This window comes from Anomaloglossus baeobatrachus, chromosome 2 (assembly GCF_048569485.1).
Source record: "Anomaloglossus baeobatrachus isolate aAnoBae1 chromosome 2, aAnoBae1.hap1, whole genome shotgun sequence".
NCBI lineage: Eukaryota > Metazoa > Chordata > Amphibia > Anura > Aromobatidae > Anomaloglossus > Anomaloglossus baeobatrachus.
Window position 1 is genome coordinate 437,857,362 of NC_134354.1, and position 20,882 is coordinate 437,878,243.

At 45.9% G+C, this 20,882-nt stretch overlaps 1 protein-coding gene and 3 non-coding genes across 4 annotated transcripts in view; all 4 read left to right on the forward strand.

Moving 5' to 3' along the window:
- The window catches only part of RHBDD2 (rhomboid domain containing 2), a 310,146-nt gene that overhangs the window by 85,725 nt on the left and 203,539 nt on the right, over positions 1 to 20,882 (forward strand). The window lies entirely within an intron of this gene.
- On the forward strand, positions 7,501 to 7,718 carry LOC142292779 (small nucleolar RNA U3). Its single transcript, XR_012750812.1, has one exon. It is a non-coding gene; the product is annotated as a small nucleolar RNA U3 (small nucleolar RNA).
- LOC142292764 (small nucleolar RNA U3) lies at positions 11,155 to 11,372 on the forward strand. Its single transcript, XR_012750798.1, has one exon. It is a non-coding gene; the product is annotated as a small nucleolar RNA U3 (small nucleolar RNA).
- Positions 14,148 to 14,365, forward strand: LOC142292765 (small nucleolar RNA U3). Its single transcript, XR_012750799.1, has one exon. It is a non-coding gene; the product is annotated as a small nucleolar RNA U3 (small nucleolar RNA).

Consider the following 20,882-nt stretch of genomic DNA (forward strand, 5'->3'; position numbering starts at 1 on the left):
TCCACTTTTTCTCCACTTTTTCTCCACTTTTTCTCCTCTTATGCTCCACTTTTTCTCCACTTTTTCTCCTCTTAATCTCCACTTTTTCTCCACTTTTTCTCCACTTTTTCTCCACTTTTTTCTCCACTTTTTCTCCTCTTATGCTCCACTTTTTCTCCACTTTTTCTCCACTTTTTCTCCACTTTTTTCTTCACTTTTTCTCCTCTTATGCTCCACTTTTTCTCCACTTTTTTCTCCACTTTTTCTCCTCTTATGCTCCACTTTTTCTCCACTTTTTCTCCACTTTTTCTCCTCTTATGCTCCACTTTTTCTCCACTTTTTCTCCACTTTTTATCCACTTTCTATCCTCTTATGCTCCACTTTTTCTCCACTTTTTCTCCTCTTATGCTCCACTTTTTCTTCACTTTTTCTCCACTTTTTCTCCACTTTTTCTCCACTTTTTCTCCTCTTATGCTCCACTTTTTCTCCACTTTTTTCTCCACTTTTTCTCCTCTTATGCTCCACTTTTTCTCCACTTTTTCTCCACTTTTTCTCCTCTTATGCTCCACTTTTTCTCCACTTTTTCTCCTCTTAATCTCCACTTTTTCTCCACTTTTTCTCCACTTTTTCTCCACTTTTTCTCCATTTTTTCTCCACTTTTTCTCCACTTTTTCTCCACTTTTTCTCCACTTTTTTCTCCACTTTTTTCTCCACTTTTTTCTCCACTTTTTTCTCCACTTTTTCTCCTCTTATGCTCCACTTTTTCTCCACTTTTTCTCCACTTTTTTCTCCACTTTTTCTCCTCTTATGCTCCACTTTTTCTCCACTTTTTCTCCTCTTATGCTCCACTTTTTCTCCACTTTTTCTCCACTTTTTTCTCCACTTTTTCTCCTCTTATGCTCCACTTTTTCTCCTCTTATGCTCCACTTTTTCTCCACTTTTTCTCCACTTTTTCTCCACTTTTTCTCCTCTTATGCTCCACTTTTTCTCCACTTTTTCTCCTCTTAATCTCCACTTTTTCTCCACTTTTTCTCCACTTTTTTTTCCACTTTTTCTCCACTTTTTCTCCACTTTTTTCTCCACTTTTTCTCCACTTTTTTCTTCACTTTTTCTCCTCTTATGCTCCACTTTTTCTCCACTTTTTCTCCACTTTTTCTCCTCTTATGCTCCACTTTTTCTCCACTTTTTCTCCTCTTAATCTCCACTTTTTCTCCACTTTTTCTCCACTTTTTCTCCACTTTTTTCTCCACTTTTTCTCCTCTTATGCTCCACTTTTTCTCCACTTTTTCTCCACTTTTTCTCCACTTTTTCTCCACTTTTTCTCCACTTTTTCTCCTCTTATGCTCCACTTTTTCTCCACTTTTTCTCCTCTTAATCTCCACTTTTTCTCCTCTTATGCTCCACTTTTTCTCCACTTTTTCTCCTCTTATGCTCCACTTTTTCTCCACTTTTTCTCCACTTTTTCTCCACTTTTTCTCCTCTTATGCTCCACTTTTTCTCCACTTTTTCTCCTCTCATGCTCCACTTTTTCTCCAATTTTTCTCCACTTTTTCTCCCCTTTTTCTCCACTTTTTCTCCTCTTATGCTCCACTTTTTCTCCACTTTTTTCTCCACTTTTTCTCCTCTTATGCTCCACTTTTTCTCCACTTTTTCTCCACTTTTTCTCCACTTTTTCTCCTCTTATGCTCCACTTTTTCTCCACTTTTTCTCCTCTTAATCTCCACTTTTTCTCCACTTTTTCTCCACTTTTTCTCCTCTTTTTCTCCACTTTTTTCTCCACTTTTTCTCCACTTTTTTCTCCACTTTTTCTCCTCTTATGCTCCACTTTTTCTCCACTTTTTCTCCACCTTTTCTCCACTTTTTCTCCACTTTTTTCTCCACTTTTTCTCCTCTTATGCTCCACTTTTTCTCCACTTTTTCTCCACTTTTTCTCCACTTTTTCTACTCTTATGCTCCACTTTTTCTCCACTTTTTTCTCCACTTTTTTCTCCACTTTTTCTCCTCTTATGCTCCACTTTTATTCCACTTTTTCTCCTCTTATGCTCCACTTTTTCTCCACTTTTTCTCCACTTTTTCTCCACTTTTTCTCCACTTTTTCTCCTCTTATGCTCCACTTTTTCTCCACTTTTTTCTCCACTTTTTCTCCTCTTATGCTCCACTTTTTCTCCACTTTTTCTCCACTTTTTCTCCACTTTTTCTCCACTTTTTCTCCTCTTATGCTCCACTTTTTCTCCACTTTTTCTCCTTTTAATCTCCACTTTTTCTCCACTTTTTCTCCACTTTTTCTCCACTTTTTCTCCATTTTTTTCTCCACTTTTTCTCCACTTTTTCTCCACTTTTTTCTCCACTTTTTTCTCCACTTTTTCTCCTCTTATGCTCCACTTTTTCTCCACTTTTTTCTCCACTTTTTCTCCTCTTATGCTCCTCTTTTTCTCCACTTTTTCTCCACTTTTTCTCCTCTTATGCTCCACTTTTTCTCCACTTTTTCTCCACTTTTTCTCCTCTTATGCTCCACTTTTTCTCCTCTTATGCTCCACTTTTTCTCCACTTTTTCTCCTCTTATGCTCCACTTTTTCTCCTCTTAATCTCCACTTTTTCTCCACTTTTTTTCCACTTTTTCTCCACTTTTTCTCCACTTTTTTCTCCACTTTTTCTCCACTTTTTTCTCCACTTTTTCTCCTCTTATGCTCCACTTTTTCTCCACTTTTTCTCCACTTTTTCTCCTCTTATGCTCCACTTTTTCTCCACTTTTTCTCCTCTTAATCTCCACTTTTTCTCCACTTTTTTCTCCACTTTTTTCTCCACTTTTTCTCCTCTTATGCTCCATTTTTTCTCCACTTTTTTTCCACTTTTTCTATACTTTTTCTCCACTTTTTCTCCTCTATGCTCCACTTTTTCTCCACTTTTTCTCCTCTTAATCTCCACTTTTTCTCCTCTTATGCTCCACTTTTTCTCCACTTTTTCTCCTCTTATGCTCCACTTTTTCTCCACTTTTTCTCCTCTTATGCTCCACTTTTTCTCCACTTTTTCTCCTCTCATGCTCCACTTTTTCTCCACTTTTTCTCCACTTTTTCTCCTCTTATGCTCCACTTTTTCTCCACTTTTTTCTCCACTTTTTCTCCTCTTATGCTCCACTTTTTCTCCACTTTTTCTCCACTTTTTCTCCACTTTTTCTCCTCTTATGCTCCACTTTTTCTCCACTTTTTCTCCTCTTAATCTCCACTTTTTCTTCACTTTTTCTCCACTTTTTTCTCCACTTTTTCTCCACTTTTTTCTCCACTTTTTCTCCTCTTATGCTCCACTTTTTCTCCACTTTTTCTCCACTTTTTTCTCCACTTTTTCTCCTCTTATGCTCCACTTTTTCTCCACTTTTTCTCCACTTTTTCTCCACTTTTTCTCCTCTTATGCTCCACTTTTTCTCCACTTTTTTCTCCACTTTTTCTCCTCTTATGCTCCACTTTTTCTCCACTTTTTCTCCACTTTTTCTCCACTTTTTTCTCCACTTTTTCTCCTCTTATGCTCCACTTTTTCTCCACTTTTTCTCCACTTTTTCTCCTCTTATGCTCCACTTTTTCTCCACTTTTTCTCCACTTTTTCTCCACTTTTTTCTCCACTTTTTCTCCACTTTTTCTCCACTTTTTCTCCTCTTTTGCTCCATTTTTTCTCCACTTTTTCTCCACTTTTTCTCCGTTCTTTTTCTATGGTCGGTCTACCCATTAGCTCTGCCATGCATACTGTAGCTCTACACCTACTGCACATGTTACTTTATGATTGACATCTCTTTCGTACCAGAGCTGTCTAAGTCTACTCTGACCCCATATTTGTCATTACTATATTGTCCTTGTACTGTATTATGACATTTGTATCATGTGTTTCATTTCTTGCTGTGTTGCAATTTTTTTGCTGCATCCCAATTGTACCTCTACATTGTTCGAGTTTATGTTATTGTTCTCTCACTCTTATGTGATACTGATTATTGTCATTTTTCATGAATACATGCAGATAAGTCCAATCTGACGAAGTGCTCAGGCCGAAACGTCATTTGTAACTTGTTTTGGACAAAAACATATATGCTTATGAAAAAATTTTTTTTCTTAATATGGACCAATAAAGAGTGATTTTGCATTACTATCCATTGTGACTTACTGACTTAGTCTGGGAGATTTAGAGTGCCGAGGTTACTCACTAATTTTATCTATTATTACCTCTGAGCACCTATATACCAGTGAGCAGAGTTTCCTCTACAGTAGTTCTCCTGATTAGGCATGCCCTTACCTCATGAGCAGGGCATTGCAGCTTTGGTAGCAACCATTACGACATGGACTCTGCTGCTGTGGACCCGGGGAGAGTGAGTGCAGATTCATTGCACCCACACTCCTCACATGAAGGGTCCGCACTCCTAGAAAATGGGGGATACGTTCCCTGAGTGTCTCCCCCCCCATATTCTAGACGGTCCAGAGTCGTCGTGGGACCCCTTTATTTTTTTTCTTACAATAAATTGGTGAAAGAGGAAATGTTTTGGGGACTGTTTTTTCAAATAAATTTCTTTTGTCGATTTTTTGTTTTTGTTAGTACTGACAGTTTATGATGTTGGGTATCTAATAGACGCCATGACATCACAAACTGCTGGGCTTGATCTCAGGTGACTTTACAGCTAGTATCAACCCGATTTATTACCCCGTTTGCCACTGCACAAGGGCACGGGATGAGCTGGGGTGAAGCGCCAGGATTGGCGCATCTAGTGGATGCGCCACGTCTGGGGTGCCTGCGGCCTGCTATTTTTAGGCTGTGAAGGCCCAATAACTATGGACCTTCCCACCCTGAGAATACCAGACCACAGCTGTCCGCTTTACCTTGGCTGGTGATCCAATTTGGGGGGGACCCTACTTTTATTGTGTAATTATTAATATTTATAAAATAATTATAAAAAAGAGCCTGAGGGGACCTCCACATTGGATCCCCAACCACGGTAAAGCTGCCAGCTGTGGTTTTCAGGCTACAGCCGTCTGATTTACCCTAGCTGGCTATCAAAAATGGGGGGACCCAACGTCATTTTTTTTTTTAACTATTTTTTAAATAGAAAAAATTAATGGGCTTCCCTGTATTTTGATTGCCAACCAAGGTAACGGCAGGCAGATGGGGGTGGCAACCCATAGCTGTCTGCTTTATCTGCGCTGAGAATCAAAAATACCGCGGAGCGCTACGTCATTTTTTTAAAGATTTATTTTTACAGCACTGTGATGTCCAGCAATCAAAATACAGGGAAGCCCATTTTATTTTTAGTTATTTAAATAAATAATTAAAAAAAATATATATGGGCTCCCGCTGCATTTTTTGTATTGCTAGCTAAGGGTAATCCAAGCAGCTACTGGCTGCTAACCCCTACTGCTTGGTGTTACCTTCACTGGCAATGGAAAATCCAGGGAAGCATTTTTTATTTTTTTTGCCAAAAAACTACAAAAAAAGGACGTGAGCTTCGCCATATTTTTGTATGCTAGCCAGGTATAGCAGGCAGGTGCTGGAAGAGTTGGATACAGCGCCAGAAGATGGCGCTTCTATGAAAATGCCATTTTCTGAGGTGGCTGCAGACTGCAATTCGCAGCAGTGGGGCCCAGAAAGCTCAGGCCAACCTGTGGTGCGGATTCCAATCCCCAGCTGCCTAGTTGTACCTGGCTGGACACAAAAATGGGGCAAAGCCTACGTCATTTGTTTTCTAATTATTTCATGAAATTCATGAAATAATAAAAAAAGGGCTTCCCTTTATTTTTGGTTCCCAGCCGGGTTTAAATAGGCAACTGGGGGTTGGGGGCAGCCGTACCTGTTTGCTGTACCTGGCTAGCATACAAAAATATGGCGAAGCCCACATAATTTTTTCAGGGGGCAAAAAACTTCTGCATACAGTCCTGGATGGAGTATGCTGAGCCTTGTAGTTCTGCAGCTGCTGTCTGTCTGTATGGAGAAGAGCAGACAGCAGCTGCAGAACTACAAGGCTCAGCATACTCCATCCAGGACTGTATGCAGAATTTTTTTGCCCACCAAAAAAATGACGTGGGCTTCGCCATATTTTTGTATGCTAGCCAGGTACAGCTGGCAGCCACGGGCTGCCTCCAACCCCCAGTTGCCTATTTGTACCCGGCTGGGAACCAAAAATATAGGGAAGCCCGTTTTTTTTAATTATTTCACTTATTTCATGAAATAATTAAAAAACAAATGACGTGGGCTTCGCCCCATTTTTGTGTCCAGCCGGGTACAACTAGGCAACTGGGGATTGGAATCCGCAGCACAGGTTAGCCCGAGGTTTGTGGGCGCCTCTGCTGCGGATTTCAGTCCGCCGCCGTCCCAGAAAATGGCGCTCTCATAGAAGCGCCATCATCTGGCGCTGTATCCAACTCTTCCAACAGCCCTGGAGCCGGGTGGCTTGTTGGGTAATCATGAGTTAATACTGGCTTTGTTTTACCAGCCAGTATTAAGCCAGAGATTCTTAATGTCAGGCACGTTTGACCCGGCCATTAAGAATCTCCAATAAAGGGTTAAAAAAAAGACACCACACAGAGAAAAAATACTTTAATAGAAATAAATACACAGACACATTAGAGACTCCATCTTTATTACCCCCTGTCAGCCCTCCACGATCCTGCTCTTCTGTCTTCTTTCTTTCTAGTGTAGTAGTAGTGACGATTGTAGTGAGGATGAGATTCACCAGCTCATCACTTGGGGCTGGGGAACCTCCATCCTCACTACAATCATCACTAGTGTAGTAGTAGTGACGATTGTAGTGAGGAAGGATGAGATTCACCAGCTCATCACTTGGGGCTGGGGAACCTCCATCCTCACTACAATCATCACTACAATCGGGAAGCAGCATGCAGCCTTCACTCCGTGAGTGATCACTGCTGGCTGCTAGCGGTAACGCTGACAGACGCGTTACCATAGCAACGGTGCTCTCGGAGCCGCGGTTAGCGGTGACGTCACCGCTAACTGCGTTGCTATGGCAACGGTGATCTCCGTTAATGACCGGCTGTGTCAGCCGGTCCCTAACGGAACGGGGAGTCGACCGTGTGCTAGAGCATGTCGCCGGTACACGGCGATACACATATGTGCACCATGTACCGGAGAGATGCACTCGCAGGTCCTACATGACGTGTCATAGTCATGTGACCAGTCTGTAGCCAATGAGATAATAGCCACGTGACTGGTCACATGGCTATTTTGACGTCACGATAGGTCCTGCATCTCTGCTGGCAGTGCAGGTCACCGGGAGGATTCAGCAATCATCGGATGGAATAGCGGCAGGAGACAGAGTGCAGAAGGGATCGCGAGGACCGGTAAGTGTTATGGCAATGTTTATTAACTGTTTGTGTACATTTATCATGCATTTTTATGTGTTTGTGATTGCCTCCCATTCTAGCCTATACGTTCGAGTTCGGTTCGTCGAACGTTCGACGAACCGAACTCGAACGGGACCCCCGTTCGGCGAACCGGCCTCGAGCCGAACTGGGACCAGTTCGCTCATCTCTAGTTAAGACTATACTTTCAGGGATCATTTCTATAGTTTGTAACTTGAGAAATGTGCTCTAAAGTGTCCAAACTCACCATCCACGAGGAGGAGCTGTAGTGATCTCTCCTGAGCGTGAAGTGAGCTCTCGGTTCTGCTTCATTGCAGGGGCTGATTGCTGGTGATGAGCGCTCTCCTTCTCTGTTACAGAGAGGGCGGAGGGGGAGATCACAAGCTGAGTGGTTGGTCTTTATTTTTAACTTGGTTGAAAAGTAGAGTAGTTATGTCAGCTCTGATACCATGCTGGAGAGGCTGCTATGGAATTATTGTTATGCTGTGTAATAGCAACTGCCTATGTCGTTTCCACAGTGAACTCTATGACAGCTCAGCATGGCACACGTTGCCTTTTTTCAGTTTGAAGTATAGGAAAAATAATCAGCATATAATTCTTTATGGTTTCCACCTGCATTTTGCCAGTAAGTACAATTAAAAGATGCATTGGAAAAAATGCACTTATTTAGGCTAAGGGTATGTTCACACATCAGGTTTTGGCTGTGCGGCACAATCCGGCGCTTTGCGGGAAAACGCATCCGTTTTTTTTTTGCCGCCGGGTGCGGATTTTCCTCATAGACTTATTAGCGCTGGATTGTGCCGCATGTACTTGCGTTTGATCCGGTTTTTGCAGGATGCGGCAAAAATCGTCACTCCGGCGGCCGCACAGCACGCAGAGAGAAACATTTTTTGCCAGCGGCAAAAAACTGCATAGCGCCGTGTGCGGCGCTGTGCGGCATGGTGCATAATGAATGTCTATGCGCGCCGGATATGGTGGCATGCCTCACACGCCGGAAGCATGTACCGGATTCGGTTTTTACTTCTACTTCGTTTGTGAACCCTCCCCAACCACACCTATTGCCAATCCATATCATACGCATAAATAGCCTGGGTCTCAGCTTCCCATACACGGTAGGTTTTTTAACTGCATGAGAGGACACACACAAGCTAGGGACCCCAACGTAGAGAAATACTTTGGCGTAGTGTTGGGGCTCTATTGCATTGATCAATTCAGTAGCTAAATTTCTCTTGATTCATATGTTCATGGCAGTAATGCAGATTCCATTTTTCACATTTTCACTCTTACATATAGCTATTGGATTTTTCAAGTCAGTATTCACACAGCAGTTTCTAATATTCCATGTATTCCCCTTACATAGTCACTGGTGTGCATACCTTATCTCCCCATAGTGATTTTTTTTAGGTTTTTGCACCCAGTTCAGACTTAGAATGGTGTTCCAAACGTTATTCCTTATTGTTAGTAGTTTTTCGTTTGTGAACCCTCCCCAACCACACCTATTGCCAATCCATATCATACGCATAAATAGCCTGGGTCTCAGCTTCCCATACATGGTAAGTTTTTTAACTGCATGAGAGGACACACACAAGCTAGGGACCCCAACGTAGAGAAATACTTTGGCGTAGTGTTGGGGCTCTATTGCATTGATCAATTCAGTAGCTAAATTTCTCTTGATTCATATGTTCATGGCAGTAATGCAGATTCCATTTTTCACATTTTCACTCTTACATATAGCTATTGGATTTTTCAAGTCAGTATTCACACAGCAGTTTCTGCTATTCCATGTATTCCCCTTACATAGTCACTGGTGTGCATACTTTATCTCCCCATACGGATTTTCCTCATAGACTTATTAGCGCTGGATTGTGCCGCATGTACTTGCGTTTGATCCGGTTTTTGCTGGATGCGGCAAAAATCGTCACTCCGGCGGCCACACAGCACGCAGAGAGAAACATTTTTTGCCAGTGGCAAAAAACTGCATAGCGCCGTGTGCGGCGCTGTGCGGCATGGTGCATAATGAATGTCTATGCGCGCCGGATATGGTGGCATGCCTCACACGCCGGAAGCAATCACTCACTCTCAAACTCTCTCACTCACTGACTCACTCACTGATTCATTCACTCACTCTCACCCACTCACCGATCACCGACGTGGCGCTGCACGGCTGTCACAAAGCTCTGGCGGCTTCTCCTGATTTGAAAATGCCGGCCGCCCATTATTCAATCTCGTATTCACTGCTTTCCCCGCCCACCGGTGCCTATGATTGTTTGCAGTCAGACACGCCCCCACGCTGAGTGACAGCTGTCTCACTGCATGCAATCACTGCCGCCGGTAGGCGGGTCTATCTTGCATTAAAATAAATAAATAATTTTAAAAAAACGACGTGCGGTCCCCCCCAATTTTGATACCAGCCAAGATAAAGCCACAAGGCTGAAGGCTGGTATTGTCAGGATGGGGAGCTCCACGTTATGGGGAGCACCCCAGCCTAAAAATATTAGCCAGCAGCCGCCCGGAATTGCCGCATCCATTAGATGCGCCAGTCCCGGGACTCTACCCGGCTCATCCTGAATTGCCCTGATGCGGTGGCAATCGGGGTAATAAGGGGTTAATCATGGCAGGCGTCTATGAGACACCCCCAGTGATTAACCTGTAAGTGAAAGTAAATAAACACATACAGCCAAAAAACTACTTTATTTGGAATAAAAGACAAAAAACACCCTTTCACCATTTTATTAAAATCCCCAAATACCCCTACAGGTCCGACGTAATCCACAGAGGTCCCACGACGCTTCAGCTCTGCTACATGAAGCTGACAGGAACAGCAGTAGAACACCGCCACTCTTAGCTCCACGCAGCAACTGAAGAGAGCCGTACTGTCACGGGAGACGTCACTGAGGTAGTGCCTGCGTGTGCGGTGATGATTCATGCGGTAGTGCAGGGGTGTGCGGTGATGATGCGTGCGGTAGTGCAGGGGTGTGCGGTGATGATGCGTGCGGTAGTGCAGGGGTGTGCGGTGATGATGCGTGTGGTAGTGCCGGGGGTGCGTGCAGTGATGATGCGTGCGGTAGTGCTGGGGGTGTGTGCGGCGATGATGTGTGCGGTAGTGCAGCGGTGTGCGGTGATGATGCGTGCGGTACACGGAGAAAAATACACAGAGAAAAGTATTTTTATTAGAAATAAAACACAACATAATTAGTGACTCCATCTTTTTTGAAATATAGAACCCCCCCTCCGCAGTAATCCTGGGTCAAGGGTCCAGACAGGGGCGGGTTGGCCCGGGAGGCAGAGGGGCAATTGCCCCCTGGGCTGGCCACTTAAGAACCCATTAGGGCCGCACAAGGAATCCCAGTTAAATTACCGGCGGCTGCGGCTTTCCTTATAGCTGTGGATGCGGCCACGGCCTGTCATAGGCTAGCTGTGGATGCGGCCGCAGCCTGTCATAGCCGTGGATGCGGCCGCGGCCTGTCATAGCCTATGACAGGCCGCGGTCGCATTCACAGCTAGCCTATGACAGGCCGTGGCCGTATCCACAGGTAGCCTATGACAGGCCGTGGCCGCATCCACAGCTAACCTATGAATCTGCTCCAAAACGGCACTCTGATTGGTCGGTGGGCGGGTTATATGCAGATTTTCATGAAGCGGTTTCTGGTACCTTGTGCAAGCTGAATTATTGAATAATTCACGTATTATAAAGTAATAGCCGGCGCGATGATCAGCAGTGAGGTCTGGGCCAGCCAGTTTGCTGATGGGGAGGAACACAAAATGTATCTCCGTAATGTACAGTGATAGTGTGCAGGGTGTGGAGTGTGGAGACTGCTGGTTACAGGTTAAGACTATACTTTCAGGGATCATTTCTATAGTTTGTAACTTGAGAAATGTGCTCTAAAGTGTCCAAACTCACCAACCACGAGGAGGAGCTGTAGTGATCTCTCCTGAGCGTGAAGTGAGCTCTCGGTTCTGCTTCATTGCAGGGGCTGATTGCTGGTGATGATCGTTCTCCTTCTCTGTTACAGAGAGGGTGGAGGGGGAGATCACAAGCTGAGTGGTTGCTCTTTATTTTTAAATTGGTTGAAAAGCAGAGTAGTTATGTCAACTCTGATACCATGCTGGAGAGGCTGCTATGGAATTATTGTCCTGCTGTGTAATAGCAACTGCCTATGTCGTTTCCACAGTGAACTCTATGACAGCTCAGCATGGCACACTTAGCCTTTTTTCAGTTTGAAGTATAGGAAAAATAATCAGCATATAATTCTTTATGGTTTCCACCTGCATTTTGCCAGTAAGTACAATTAAAAGATGCATTGGAAAAAATGCACTTATTTAGGCTAAGGGTATGTTCACACATCAGGTTTTGGCTGTGCGGCACAATCCGGCGCTTTGCAGGAAAACGCATCCGTTTTTTTTTTGCCGCCGGGTGCGGATTTTCCTCATAGACTTATTAGCGCTGGATTGTGCCGCATGTACTTGCGTTTGATCCGGTTTTTGCTGGATGCGGCAAAAATCGTCACTCCGGCGGCCGCACAGCACGCAGAGAGAAACATTTTTTGCCAGCGGCAAAAAACTGCATAGCGCCGTGTGCGGCGCTGTGCGGCATGGTGCATAATGAAAGTCTATGCGCGCCGGATATGGTGGCATGCCTAACACGCCGGAAGCATGTACCGGATTCGGTTTTTACTTCTGAGCATGCCCAGAAGTGATATAAATTCATTGCTTGTCAGAAAATCAATCACTCACTCTCAAACTCTCTCACTCACTGACTCACTCACTGACTCATTCACTCACTCTCACCCACTCACCGATCACCGACGCGGCGCTGCACGGCTGTCACAAAGCTCTGGCGGCTTCTCCTGATTTGAAAATGCCGGCCGCCCATTATTCAATCTCGTATTCACTGCTTTCCCCGCCTACCGGCGCCTATGATTGTTTTCAGTCAGTCACGCCCCCACGCTGAGTGACAGCTGTCTCACTGCAACCAATCACTGCCGCTGGTGGGCGGGTCTATCTTGCATTAACATAAATAAATAATTTTAAAAAAACGACGTGTGGTCCCCCCCAATTTTGATACCAGCCAAGATAAAGCCACACGGCTGAAGGCTGGTATTGTCAGGATGGGGGAGCTCCACGTTATCGGGAGCACCCCAGCCTAAAAGTATTAGCCAGCAGCCGCCCGGAATTGCCGCATCCATTAGATGCGCCAGTCCTGGGACTCTACCCTGCTCATCCTGAATTGCCCTGATGGGGTGGCAATCGGGATAATAAGGGGTTAATCATGGCAGGCGTCTATGAGACACCCCCAGTGATTAACCTGTAAGTGAAAGTAAATAAACACATACACCCAAAAAAATATTTTATTTGGAATAAAAGACAAAAAAACACCCTTTCACCATTTTATTAAAATCCCCAAATACCCCTCCAGGTCTGACGTAATCCACAGAGGTCCCACCACGCTTTCAGCTCTGCTACATGAAGCTGACAGGAGCAGCAGTAGAACACCATCACTCTTAGCTCCACGAAGCAACTGAATTGAGCCGTGCTGTAACCGGGGACGTCACTGAGGTAGTGCCTGCGTGTACGGTGATGATGCGTGCGGTAGTGCCGGGGGTGTGAGGTGATGATGTGTACGGTAGTGCCTGCGTGTGTGGTGATGATGCGTGCGGTAGTGCAGGGGTGTGCGGTGATGATGCGTGCGGTAGTGCTGGGGAGGTGTGCGGCGATGATGTGTGCGGTAGTGCAGGGGTGTGCGGTGATGATGCGTGCGGTAGTGCTGGGGGGGTGTGCGGCAATGATGTGTGCGGTAGTGCAGGGGTTTGCAGTGATGATGCGTGCGGTAGTGCTGGGGGGGTGTGCGGCGATGATGTGTGCGGTAGTGCAGGGGTGTGAGGTGATGATGCGTACGGTAGTGCCTGCGTGTGTGGTGATGATGCGTGCGGTAGTGCCGGGGGTGCGCGCGGTGATGATGTGTGCGGTAGTGCAGGGGTGTGCGGTGATGATGCGTGCGGTAGTGCTGGGGGGGTGTGCGGCGATGATGTGTGCGGTAGTGCAGGGGTGTGCGGTGATGATGCGTGCGGTACACAGAGAAAAATACACAGAGAAAAATATTTTTATTAGAAATAAAACAACACAATTAGTGACTCCATCTTTTTTGAAATATAGAACCCCCCCTCCGCAGTAATCCTGGGTCAAGGGTCCAGACAGGGGCGGGCTGGCCCGGGAGGCAGAGGGGCAATTGCCCCCTGGGCTGGCCACTTAAGAACCCATTAGGGCCGCACAAGGAATCCCAGTTAAATTACCGGCGGCTGCGGCTTTCCTTATAGCTGTGGATGCGGCCACGGCCTGTCATAGGCTAGCTGTGGATGCGGCCGCAGCCTATCATAGCTGTGGATGCGGCCACGGCCTGTCATAGGCTAGCTGTGGATGCGGCCGCGGCCTGTCATAGCTGTGGACGCGGCCGCAGCCTGTCATAGCCTATGACAGGCCGCGGTCGCATTCACAGCTAGCCTATGACAGGCCGTGGCCGTATCCACAGGTAGCCTATGACAGGCCGTGGCCGCATCCACAGCTAACCTATGAATCTGCTCCAAAACGGCACTCTGATTGGTCGGTGGGCGGGTTATATGCAGATTTTCATGAAGCGGTTTCTGGTACATTGTGCGAGCTGAATTATTGAATAATTCACGTATTATAAAGTAATAGCCGGTGCGATGATCAGCAGTGAGGTCTGGGCCAGCCAGTGTGCTGATGGGGAGGAACACAAAATGTATCTCCGTAATGTACAGTGATAGTGTGCAGGGTGTGGAGTGTGGAGACTGCTGGTTACAGGATAAGACTATACTTTCAGGGATCATTTCTATAGTTTGTAACTTGAGAAATGTGCTCTAAAGTGTCCAAACTCACCAACCACGAGGAGGAGCTGTAGTGATCTCTCCTGAGCGTGAAGTGAGCTCTCGGTTCTGCTTCATTGCAGGGGCTGATTGCTGGTGATGATCGTTCTCCTTCTCTGTTACAGAGAGGGTGGAGGGGGAGATCACAAGCTGAGTGGTTGCTCTTTATTTTTAACTTGGTTGAAAAGTAGAGTAGCTATGACAGCTCTGATACCATGCTGGAGAGGCTGCTATCGAAATATTGTTATGCTGTGTAATAGCAACTGCCTATGTCATTTCCACAGTGAACTCTATGACAGCTCAGCATGGCACACGTTGTCTTTTTTCCGTTTGAAGTATAGGAAAAATAATCAGCATATAGTTCTTTATGGTTTGCACCTGCATTTTGCCAGTAAGTACAATTAAAAGATGCATTGGAAAAAATGCACTTATTTAGGCTAAGGGTCTGTTCACACATCAGGTTTTGGCTGTGTGGCACAATCCGGGCATCTTTTTTGAAATATAGAACCCCCCCTCCACAGTAATTCTGGGTCAAGGGTCCAGCCAGGGGCGGGCTGGCCCGGGAGGCAGAGGGGCAATTGCCCCCTGGGCTGGCCACTTAAGAACCCATTAGAGCCGCACAAGGAATCCCAGTTAAATTACCGCGGCTTTCCTTATAGCTGTAGATGCATCCACGGCTTGTCATAGGCTAGCTTTTCATGCGGCCGCAGCCTGTCATAGCTGTGGATGCAGATGCGACCTTTCATAGGCTAGCTGTGGATGCGGCCACAGTCTGTCATAGCTGTGGATGTGGCCGTGGCCTGTCATAGCCTATGACAGGCCGCGGCCGCATCCACATCTAGCCTATGATAGGCAGCGGCCGCATCCACAGCTAATCTATGACTCAAAGGCTAGCTGTGGATGGGTCCGCGGCCTGTCATTGCTTTGGATGCAGCTTGTCTTAAAGGAGATACCTTTGGAGTTAGCGTTGCAGTAGGCAGCCTGTACCTTTAACCAAGGTCCGACTCGTGACTGGGGCGTGTCATTTACTGCGTGGAACGCCCCAGTCACGAGTCTTCTTACACTCTGGAGCGGAGCTCAGGAGACTAGTGATGGGCAGTCTGGCTCTTTGATGATTCGATTCCCATGGCTCCGCTCAACAAAAAGAGCCGAATCTTTCAGATCGTTCTCTGCTCCTTATTAAATGTGTGTTCACCCCAGGTGAACACATATTTAAGATTGTAGTAACGCCGCCAAAACCCCGCCCACCCGCGACTAAACGCCGCCCACTTACAAGTGTCCAATTAGATTGTTGAGTAGGGAGAGTATAGCCGCGAATGGGCGGGGTTTTGGCAGCGAAAAGAGCTGTTTAGAAATTTTAGTGGCTCACACTGGTGATCCGGCTCCTTTCAAAGCAGGGAGCCAGATCTTTGTGTCGGATCATTCACGACCGACACATCACTACAGTAGACAGGCGGCATGTGGCCATTAGTTACATTGCTCATCCGGTGTCTCGCTGTGGCTGCACTAGTGTAAGTTTGTCCAACGTCCTCACTCCACACATCAGCAGTAGTGTTGAGCCACCCCCTAGTGATCGAGTTCGGTTCGGTTCGTCAAATGGGTTAGTTCGGCGAACGTTCAACGAACACCTTCGAACCCCATTGAAAACAATGGCAGGCAAACACAAACACATACAAACACATTATACATATACACATACTGTTAATGAACATTGCCATTATACTTACATGTGCCAGCAACACGTCCTGCATTCTGTCTTCCGCCACTTTTCCTACCGATCATCGCTGCGCCCTCCCGATAACCAGCACTGATGATAGGACCTTCCGTGATGTCGTCATAACATGTGACCTGTCACATGTCTATTATCATTGGCTAAAGACTGGTCACATGGCTAGACGTCATGCTACGTCCTGTCAGTGCATCTCTCCGGTATGCGGTGCTTGTTTGAGCATCTCCGTGTACCGGTGAGATGCTTGGGCACATGCTTGGCTCCTCGTTCCTGCATGTCGGCGCTCTTTACAGAGTCAGTCCACATGCAAGTACTGGATTCCACAGTCGGTGAATAGCGGCACCAGGAATCAGGTGATCGGAGATCACCGTTGCTATAGTAACCCACCTGTCAGATTACTATAGCATTACTCCGCAGTAATCCTGGGTCAAGGGTCCCGCGTAGTCCAATCCGGATCCAATATCATCTGATCGGTTTGCTTGAAGGCAAAGTGATCAGATGATGTGTCAGGTTCAAGAGCCTGAATCACATGACACAGCAGCTGATTGTATGAAAAAAAAACCCTACACACTTCTGTGCAGACTCCTGTCCGACAGCAGCAGCTGATAGTTTAGCCAGCCGGGCGGTAAAAAGCCGGCTTCACTGCTCAACTTATAGTGTCAGCTGATTCCGTCAGGTGACCCCATCAGCTGATCATTGCCAGATCTGAGAGAGAAAATAGAGGGAGAAAAGAGAGAGAAAAGAGAAGAAAGAGAGGGAGAGAGAGAGAAGAGAGACAGGAGAGAGAGGAGAGAGAGAAGAGGAGGAGAGAGAGAAGAGAGAGAAGAGAGCAAGAAGAGAGAGAGAAGGAGAAAGAGAGAAAAAGAAAAAGAGAGAAAAGGAGAGAACAAGAGAGAGAGAGAAAAAAGAGAGAGGAGTGAGAGGAGAGAGAGAGAAGAGAGAGAGAAGAGAGAGAAAGAGAGAAAAAGAGAGAAAAAGAAAAAGAGAGAAAAAGAGAAAAAAGGAGAGAACAAGAGAGAAAAAAAAGAGAGAAAAAAAAGAGAAAAAAAGAGAGAGAGACAAAGAGAGAAGAGAGAGAGAAGAGAGAGAGGAGAGAGCAATGCAGCCTCATTCCGTGAACTGCTCCGATTTTAGAGGTGTGTCTTGCGGCCCACAGCTGATGTCCGTCTCCTCTCGTCAGTGCATAATTAAATTAAATTATAATTATAAATAAATAATAATTTTAATTTAAAATAAATTAAATTCTTTACCGGGACGGCCGGGACTTGAACTCGTGAGCGAATTCTCCTTATGCAGTAGCTCTACCTATTGAGCCACTGCCTCTAATGAAACAAATAGGAAGATTTGGTAAACTTGACCTCTGTATTGCAGTAGAGAATCAAGAAGTGGATTATTCAGCTACAAAGAGGAGAGCGAAAGATAAAAAGAGAGAAAAAAAGAGAGAGAGAACAAAAAAGACAGAAAAAGAGAGAGGGAGAGAGAAAAAGAGAGATAAATAGAGAAAAAGAGAGAGAGAAAAAGAGAGAGAGAAAAAGAGAGAGAGAAAAAGAGAGAGAGGGAGAAAGAGATAAAAAGAGAGAGAAAGAGAGAAAAAGAGAGAAAAAGAGAAAAGGAGAGAGAAAGAGAGAAAAACAGAGAAAGAGAGAGAGAAAAAGAGAGAGAGAGGAAAGAGAGAGAAGAGAGAGACAAGAGAGAGAGGAGAGAGAAGGGAGAGAGGCGAGAGAAGAGAGAGAGGAGAAAGCAATGCAGCCTCATTCCGTGAACTGCTCCGATTTTAGAGGTGTGTCCCGCGGCTCACAGCTGATGTCCGGCTCCTCCCCTCATTAATAATTAAATTATAATTATAAATAAAAATTATAATTTAAACTCTTTATCTGGACGGCAGGAACTCGAACTTGTGAAGTAATTCTCCTTAAGTGGTAGCTCTACCCATTGAGCCACTGCCTCTAATGAAAAGCATAGGAAGATTTGGTAATCTTGACCTCTGTATTGCAGTAGAGATATATCACACACAGGCACTATCTGAGTGAAGTCTCCGGTGACAGCGCGACTCACGTCAGTTGCTGCGTGGAGCTGACACAGAGCACTCATGTTCTACAGCGCCCCCTGTCAGCTTTATGTAGCAGAGCTGAACACGTCGTGTGGATTACATGGATCTGACACAGAGCGCTTATGTTCTATGGCGCTCCCTGTCAGCTTCATGTAGCAGAGCTGAAAACGTCGTGTGGATTACTTCGGACCTGGATTGTTGTTTGGGGAATAATAAAGAGGTAAATGAGGGTTTGTTTTGTCTTTTATTCCAAATAAAAGATTTTTAGTTGTGTGTGTTTATTTACTTTCACTTACACGTTAATCATAGAAGGTATCTCGGGGAGACGCCTGTCATGATTAACCTAACCTTTTACCCCGATTGCCACCGCACCAGGGCAATTCGGTATGTGCCGGGTAGAGTCCCAGGACTGTCTCATCTAATGAATGTGTCAATTCCGGGCAGCTGCTGGCTGATATTGTGAGGCTGGGGGGCTCCCCATAACGTGGCGTTCCCCATCCTGGCAATACCAGCCTCCAGCCGTGTGGCTTTATCCTGGCTAGTATCAAAATTGGGGGATCGCATTTTTTGTTTTAATTATTTATTTTACTGCACGATATAGACCCACCCGCCGGCGGCTGTGATTGGTTGCAGTGAGACAGCTGTCACTCAGCATGGGGGCATGTTTGACTGCAACCATGGGCGCCGGTGGGCGGGGAAAGCAGGGAATACCAGATTGAATAATGAGCGGCAGCCATTTTCAAAAGAGGGAAAGCCGCCATAGCTTTGTGACAGCCGTGCGGCGCCGCGCCCGTGATCAGTGAGTAGGAAAGAGAGAGGGATTGTGCTGGGGCGCAGGACTCATGCAAATACACAACATGCGCACATAGCCTTACTGTGAAAAGCCACGCTTTGGTGATCGAACCGTTATCGAACGGTAACTTGAACGGCCGAACTTGAAGCAAATCGTTCGAGTTCGTCGATCGACTCGAACACCGCCCAAAATCATTTGAATTTGAAATTGGTGAACGGGTAGAATAGAACATCGCTCATCTCTAATCAGCAGACAGCAGCACAGCACAGTTTTATAGAGTGCTCCGACCAAACCTCACACATCCTTTACTCTGGGGCATAGTGCGGACTGCGGAGCTATCACCGGCTGAATTATACGTCCTACATAACGCGCTGAGCGGGCAGCGCCACCTCCAGCAGTCGTCACATAACGGGCAGCCGCTACACAAGTTATATCGTCATGACGTCACTAAACTTGCGCCGCTGCCGACTAGAGATGAGCCACCCCCCTAGAGTTCGAGTTCAGTTCGGTTAGCCGAACGATGCCCCGTTCGACGAACCGATCGTCGAACTGTTCGTCGAACTCTCGAACCCCATAGGAAACAATGGGAGCCAATCACAAACACATAAAAACACATTATAAATGTACACATACAGTTAATAAACATTACACTTACCTGTCCCCGTGATCCATCCTGCACTCTGTCTCCCGCAGCTTTTCCATCGGATAATCGCTGCATCCTCTCGGTAACCAGCAGTGATGACAGGTCCTATCGTGACGTCAAAATAGCATGTGACCAGTCACATGTCTATTATCTCATTGGCTACAGACTGGTCACATGGCTTGGACGTCATGCTAGGTCCTGTCATTATATCTCTCCGGTACACGGTGCACGTTTGTGTATCGCCGTGTACCGGCGACATGCTCTGGCACACGGTCGACTCCCCGTTCTGCTTCGCTGTTCCGTTACTGACTGGCTGACACAGCCGGTAAATAACGGAGATCACCGTTGGCATAACAACGCGCCTGTTAGCGGTGATGTCACCTCTAACAGCCGGAGCGACACCGGTAATCACGTGATCGGAGCACCGTTGCTATGGCAACCCGTCTGTCAGCGGTGACGTTACCGCTAACAGCCAGCAGCACTGATCACTCACGGAGTGAAAAGCCTGCACAGGGAGCAGCGTCTTTCTCCCATGCAGTGTTGCTGATGGAGCAGAGCTGCATCTGTTGAAGGAGAAAGAAGACAGAAGACCATGAATCGTGGAGGGATAAGAGGGAGTAATAAACATGGAGTCTCTAAGTGTGTCTGTGTATTTATTTCTATTAAAGTATTTTTTCTCTGTGTGATGTCTTTTCTTTAACCCTTTATTGGAGATTCTTAATGGTCGGGTCAAACTTGCCTGACATTAAGAATCTCTGGCTTAATACTAGCTAGTAAAACAAAGCTAGTATTAACTCATTATTACCCAGCTGCTGGAAGAGTTGGATACAGCGCCAGATGATGGCGCTTCTATGAGAGCGCCATTTTCTAGGGCGGCTGCGGACTGCAATTTGCAGCAGAGGGGCCCAGAAACCTCGGGCTAACCTGTGCTGCGGATTCCAATCCCCAGCTGCCTAGTTGTATCCGGCTGGACACAAAAATGGGGCGAAGCCCACGTGTTTTTTTTTTTTAATCATTTCATGAAATTCATGAAATAATTAAAAAAAGGGCTTCCCTATATTTTTAGTTCCCAGCCGGGTACAAATAGGCAGCTGGGGGTTTGGGGGCCGTACCTGCCTGCTGTACCTGGCTAGCATACAAAAATATGGCGAAGCACACGTCATTTTTTTTTGTAGTTTTTTGCCAAAAAAAATAAAAAATGCTTCCCTGGATTTTCCATTGCCAGTGAAGGTAACACCAAGCAGTGGGGGTTAGCAGCCAGTAGCTGCTTGGATTACCCTTAGCTAGCAATACAAAAAATGCAGCGGGAGCCCATATATATATTTTTTTTAATTATTTATTTAAATAACTAAAAAGAAAGAAAAAAAAAAAGGGCTTCCCTGTATTTTGATTGCTGGACATCACAGTGCTGTAAAAACAAATCTTTAAAAAAAGACGTAGCGCTCCGCGGTATTTTTGATT